The sequence below is a fragment of the Erpetoichthys calabaricus genome, chromosome 13 (genome assembly GCF_900747795.2).
Source record: "Erpetoichthys calabaricus chromosome 13, fErpCal1.3, whole genome shotgun sequence".
In the NCBI taxonomy this organism is placed as follows: domain Eukaryota; kingdom Metazoa; phylum Chordata; class Cladistia; order Polypteriformes; family Polypteridae; genus Erpetoichthys; species Erpetoichthys calabaricus.
The window spans coordinates 47,808,482-47,814,712 of NC_041406.2; positions in this window are offsets into that span (position 1 = coordinate 47,808,482).

The window sequence follows — 6,231 nt, forward strand, 5'->3', positions numbered from 1 at the left end:
CTGTCTGTATACCTGCATTGTTATCACTCTTTAATTTAATATTGTTCTTTATCAGTATGCTGCTGCTGGAGTATGTGAATTTCCCCTTGGGATTAATAAAGTATCTATCTATCTATCTATCTATCTATCTATCTATCTATCTATCTATCTATCTATCTATCTATCTATCTATCTATCTATCTAGATGGCGCTATACCAGTGCTAAACCCGACACAGACAGACACACTACTAAAATAAACTGCTTTTATTTTCTTTTTTTCGTTCAGTCCAAAGCGTAACACTGCACACAATACTTTCCTTTCTTCACCCTCTATCTTCACCACTCCTTTCTGGCAAGCTTAGTCCCTCTCCTCCCGACTCTGGCTCCCAGAGTGGTGGCTGCTGGCTCCTTTTATAGCCCACCCAGAAGTGCTCCAGGTGTTTGTTGATGTATTTCTGGCTGCACTTCCGGGTGTGGCAGAATAACTGCCCACACGGGCTAAGGAACAACTGCAGCACCCCCTGGCAGCACCCCCAGATCCCAACAGGTTTGTAGGGAACTCCATCTCCCATGAAGCCCTACAGGAATCCGAGGCAGCACTGCCACCCAGGGGGGCTGTCATCTAGCGTCCCTGGGGAGGTACTGTTCTGACCAGGCTTGCTCTCCCGGTCCATACAGTGAAGAGGCATTCCAGCGGGACAAGGACCCCGGCCGTCTGTGACAATATATATATATATATACCCTCCAGAATAAAAAGAATTAAATATCCAAAAATCTCAAAAATGCCTCGACAGATTCAATAGAAATTTGATGACATTGTAGCAAAAAGAAAATTAGCCAACAGACATTTTTCTTTGTTGATAATTGTCATTCATAATGCTCTAGCGAGTGGGACTTCCCCCATTTCACCACAGTGCTGACAGTGATGTCACAGAGAAATGGGCCACGGCAGTTTAAGCAAATGAAAGCCATCTGTAGAAGTGAAGTGACAGGAAGAAGGTTCAGCAAAGCCTGAAGAAGATGTGCTTAGCAAATGCAGGCCAGGCACCAAGGATGTATATACCCAAGCAAAGCAGGATAACACAGCTTGAACTTCATAAACACCATATCTTTCAGCAAAGGAAAAAGCCAAGTTTTCTAGCCTATGCCAAGAGTTTCCATGTGTTTTTGTGACAGTAGTATGTCGGTTGAACATACTGTGATTAGTCCATCCACTTCACAAGCACTTTCAGACACAATGCTCTGACTCCTGTCTGAATTTATGGAGTTCACACCTTTGCTCTGTGTTTGCGGTGTTATTTTTTCCGTCAGGTACCCTGGCCTCCTCCCACATGCCAATGACAGGTACAGGAGGATACCTCTAAAGTCACCAGGACGAGGTTGTGTAACTCTTTACATTAGTGTCCCATCCAAGTGTGGTTCGCTTTTGTACCCAGTGCTGCTGGGATAGGCTTCTGGATGTCAAGACCTTGCAATGAACAAACAAATTCATAAAATGAATGGAAAAATTCGACCAAAGAACACCTGGATAAAGTGTAATGCTTCCGACATATGGTAGGAGTTATTCTGACCAGTCATCAAGAGACTGGCAGTGCTAAATGACATTTACTGCAGTATCATTAGCTGCCCTTATGGAGCTGTGTAAATCAATGCTTTTAAACATTTAGCAACTCTTTTTATTTGCTAATTATTAACCGTATTTTAAGGAATTCCACTTTGGGAAGATGGAATTCTTCCTGTTCTCTCTGTGTCCTTTCCTCCAGTTACCTCCACAACCCCTGAGAATGCCCTTCATGGCTCTAAACGTACCCAACACGATTTTGTGAGCTCTGTGATGGGCTGGTGTCCTCAATTCTGCTTGATGTGTTTAAGATTTTGTGATCCTATATAGCTTGGTAATGGAAAAAAGTACATTAACAGATTTGTAAAGATCGGTTTGCAAGTACTCCTTTTGTCTACGTAAGCTTTTCTTCACTTTAGTTTTCCTTCTACATCCCATAGACATAAAAGTTACATCAATTAACAACTCTAAATTGTCCTTTTATGAGTGCGGGTTCCTCACTTACAAAGGTATGACAAGATAAAATAAAATGAATCCTTTCTTTAGCTCTATGTTCAAATCATAAAGCTCAGCCTATCCCTGGTGCATTTACCTCCTGAAGCACTAAGGACCACAAAGACTTCATCTGACATTCTCAGAAAGGAGCACTGCAGAAGAAAATGATGTGATCTTAAAACAAGCAGCACAGGAAGAAAAAGACTTTCCTTTTATCATTTCAGTGGCAGTTTACATTTTCTCTGTTGGCAATATGTCACCTAGAAACCATCAGTCGCCTGTTCGTGAAAGACAGCAGAGTAATGCATTTTTAAAGAGGCAGTTAATACTGCTGACAAGCAGCCAAATAGGACGCTGCAGACAAGCTGTCGTCTTTGACATTCTCTAATGTCATAACCACCCAATGGCTTAAAGTAACAGAGCATAAAATAAAAGAAACTGGCAGGAGCCAAAACCGAAAGCAGGTCTGTTCTTCAGCTTTGGCTCATTGTGCTTGCTGTGGACTTTTCAAGTTTATTGCTAGCCCTGGCTGATGCGGATGATTTCTTTGGCTCAAATGTTGTGTTATGTGTCCTTCTATTGACTTCTTGGTGACCATATCTAAGCATGTACACTACCAGTCAAAAGGTTTAGAACACCACATTATCACCAAATCAGCTTCAAATGTAATCAGTTGAAATGCAATGAATAACCTAAAATGGTGGAAAGGTAAACTACCAGAGGTTTAATTTTAAAGTTTAGGTTAGCAAAAACTGAAAAAAGGAAATTTCAGAATATTACAAATGAGCCTTCTTCAGTGAACAACTAATGCGTTACAACCTACAGATGTTCTGCAGCAATTAAAGTAAATGAAGCCTTGCAAGTTAAACCAAACAATTTGCACAGATGTCCTAACTTCTGCTGATTACTTAAAAACTCTCTGTAGTCTTAAATCAGAGGCGGAACAGACTGTGTTATTCACACTATACAGTACTACTTGGACAATGTTACACTGTACAACTGAGTTCCAGTGATAATGGCCAGAAAATGTCAATTAACAAGTGAAATAAGACAGAGTATTATTACCCTTAGTAGTGTAGGCATTTCATTTACAGAATTTGCAGAAAAAATCAAAGTGTCAGTACACAATCCAAAGGGAACTGGAACCTGCAAGAAACTCTGATAGGAAAAGATCTGGCAGACCCAAAGTCACAACTCAATCAGATGGCGTGTTTCCGAGGGTCACCAGCTTGTGTGACAGGCGCCTCACAGCACAACAGTTTCAAGCACAGCTTAACTGTGGTTAAAAAAAGCAAGTCTCAGTTTGTACTGTGAGGAGGAGACTTTGTGCTGCAGGTTTGACAGGGTGAGTCGCAGTAAGAAAGGCATTGCTTAAAGAACAAAATAGGGCCTTGAAATACCAGCTGTGGACTACTGCGGACTGGAAGAAAGTCTTACGGACCAATGAATCAAAATTTGAAATCTTTGGTTCATCATGCAGGGTGTTTGTATGTTGTCGAGTTGGTGAAAGGATGATTCCTCAGTGTGCAACACCAACTGTCAGACATGGAGGAGGAAGTGTGATGGTTTGGGGTTCTTTTGGTGGACGCAGAGTTGGTGACTTGCACAGAGTAACTGGCATCCTGAATCTAAAGGGTTACCATAGTTTAGCTGTTATATCAGCAAAAGGTGGCTATTTTGATGAATCAAAAGTTTGAATAAAAGTTTGTACACTTAATGATTCCTTGACTTATTTTTATTTGTTTGTCTCTGGTGGGGGTCAGTTAACCGTTGGAGAAATGGTGTCTGGAAATGAAATAGGAAAAAAATAGAGACAGGCAGCCTGCAATGTTCTCCTGGAACACTAGAGGGCAGGTGGCACTGCAGACACAGGGGTGCCCTAAGATCACGTCACATTACTAACAGCATTGTGGCACTGACATCTTTCCTGATTTTATTCAATGCAGAGTTTTCTGGGAGTAACTGTTAATAATATTTTTGCAAAAAATGCACACATTTTGACCGCACAAATAGGTACCAGACATATGGATCAGCAACACAAGTTATGTGAGAATTGGCCAACATAGTGTCTCATTCTATGAGAAATGTTATGATGTCTTTTCTCCACGATTAAAAATTTTTCTTGACCACCACTACAAACTACATGGTAATAAGTAACATCCATCCACCCATTATCCAACCCGCTATATCTTAACTACAGGGTCACAGGGGTCTGTTGGAGCCAACCCCAGCCAACACAGGGCGCAAGGTAGGAAACAAACCCCGGGCAGGGCACACACACACACACACACACACCAAGCACACACTAGGGACAATTTAGAATCGCCAATACACCTAACCTGCATGTCTTTGGACTGTGGGAGGAAACCGGAGCACCCGGAGGAAACTACACAGACATGGGGAGAACATGCAAACTCCATGCAGAGCGACCCCGGGTCTCCTAACTGCGAGTCAGCAGTGCTACCCACTGTGCCACCGTGCCGCCTAATAAGTAACATTTAAAATAAAATATTATTTGTGGTTGGAGTATTCCTTTAAGATTTGGGTGGGTGCCTGCACTTTAGCACACAACCACACTCCTGCTGGGGCCACGTGAGACAGCATAGCTTCATCCTCCACTGCTATATTGGTTTTCGAATACATGTGCACCATTCACTATAAACAACTGCATACATTTTGATTTATACTGTACAACTTAAGAAATCGATTTTGGAAGATATCAGACCAGCTATGTCGCTCGAAGCCCAAATGATGAAGTTACGACTGTCTTATTTTGGTCACATTGTCAGAAGACAGAGATGACTGGAGAAGGACATCATGTTTGGGAAGATCGAAGGAACCAATCAAAGAGGGTGACCTTCAACCAGATGGCTGGGCACGTTAATGATAAGTAAGGGGATGACCTCGCCAGACTGGCACAAAACCAACTTCTTTTTAGATCTTTAATTCATCAAGTCACTAGGACTCGAACTCTAATTGATGGCACCTAATAATAATAATAATCTGGTCTTTGCTTTTTTCTTCGCCTTCATTAGTGGCTTGTATCTTCCTTCAATGTAAGTTGCTTCAGTTTCTTCATTGCTGTTGTTCCAGTCTTTATTACACCCTAAATAAATTTTTGCACCATTACTTATACATTATGTATCAAATAAAAAATTAAAAGGCTGCACATATTTGCTTCATAAACATGCAGCATAATAAACACATGACCTCTTATCATAAAACCAATCATCATATTTTCTTTATCCATCCATCCATCCATCCATTTTCCAACCCGCTGAATCCAAACACAGGGTCACGGGGGTCTGCTGGAGCCAATCCCAGCCAACACAGGGCACAAGGCAGGAACCAATCCTGGGCAGGGTGCCAACCCACCGCAGGACACACACAAACACACCCACACACCAAGCACACACTAGGGCCAATTTAGAATCGCCAATCCACCTAACCTGCATGTCTTTGGACTGTGGGAGGAAACCGGAGCGCCCGGAGGAAACCCACACAGACACGGGGAGAACATGCAAACTCCACTCCTGGTAATTCTGTATGTTTACTCTCTGCACAATATTGGCTTTCCTTTTAAGGTCTGCAGTCACGTTAAATATAAATGGAAAATATTAGTTAATTTTCTAGTCTGGTATGTGTACCTTGGTATTAAGTACAAAATGTGTCTGATTTATGCTAATTGGGTGTGGAAATCAGTTCAATGCTTCCATGAGCATTACTACACATTTTTAATATTTCATAATTCACCATATTATCATGCATTTTTTAGAGGTCAATTTCTGACTGGGAAAGCTAGTTTAACATGCTCCACAATGACAGACTGGCTCCATGTCCCATGGCATTATAATCAGATTTAATTTCAAGTCATTATGGAGCCAAGGCAGAACTGTGAAAGAAAGGCATTCTTATTTTTGGCTGGTAAAGACACTGCACTGCATACTTCTGCTAATTTTGCAATATGATCACTGGTGCATGACAATTATGTTTTTGGCAGGATGCTGTAAATTGACAAAATAATTACTGTTGAGTACAATTCATATGCTTAGGCAGCACTTTACGGACTCTGCTTTTTATGGATTCTCTCTTCTGGATTCAGACTTTTGAACACGGATGCAATGCAACTTGTCTCATTAATTTACCATAATTGTGCCCCAATGAAATCTGGGAACAAAGGGAAAAAAAAACAACA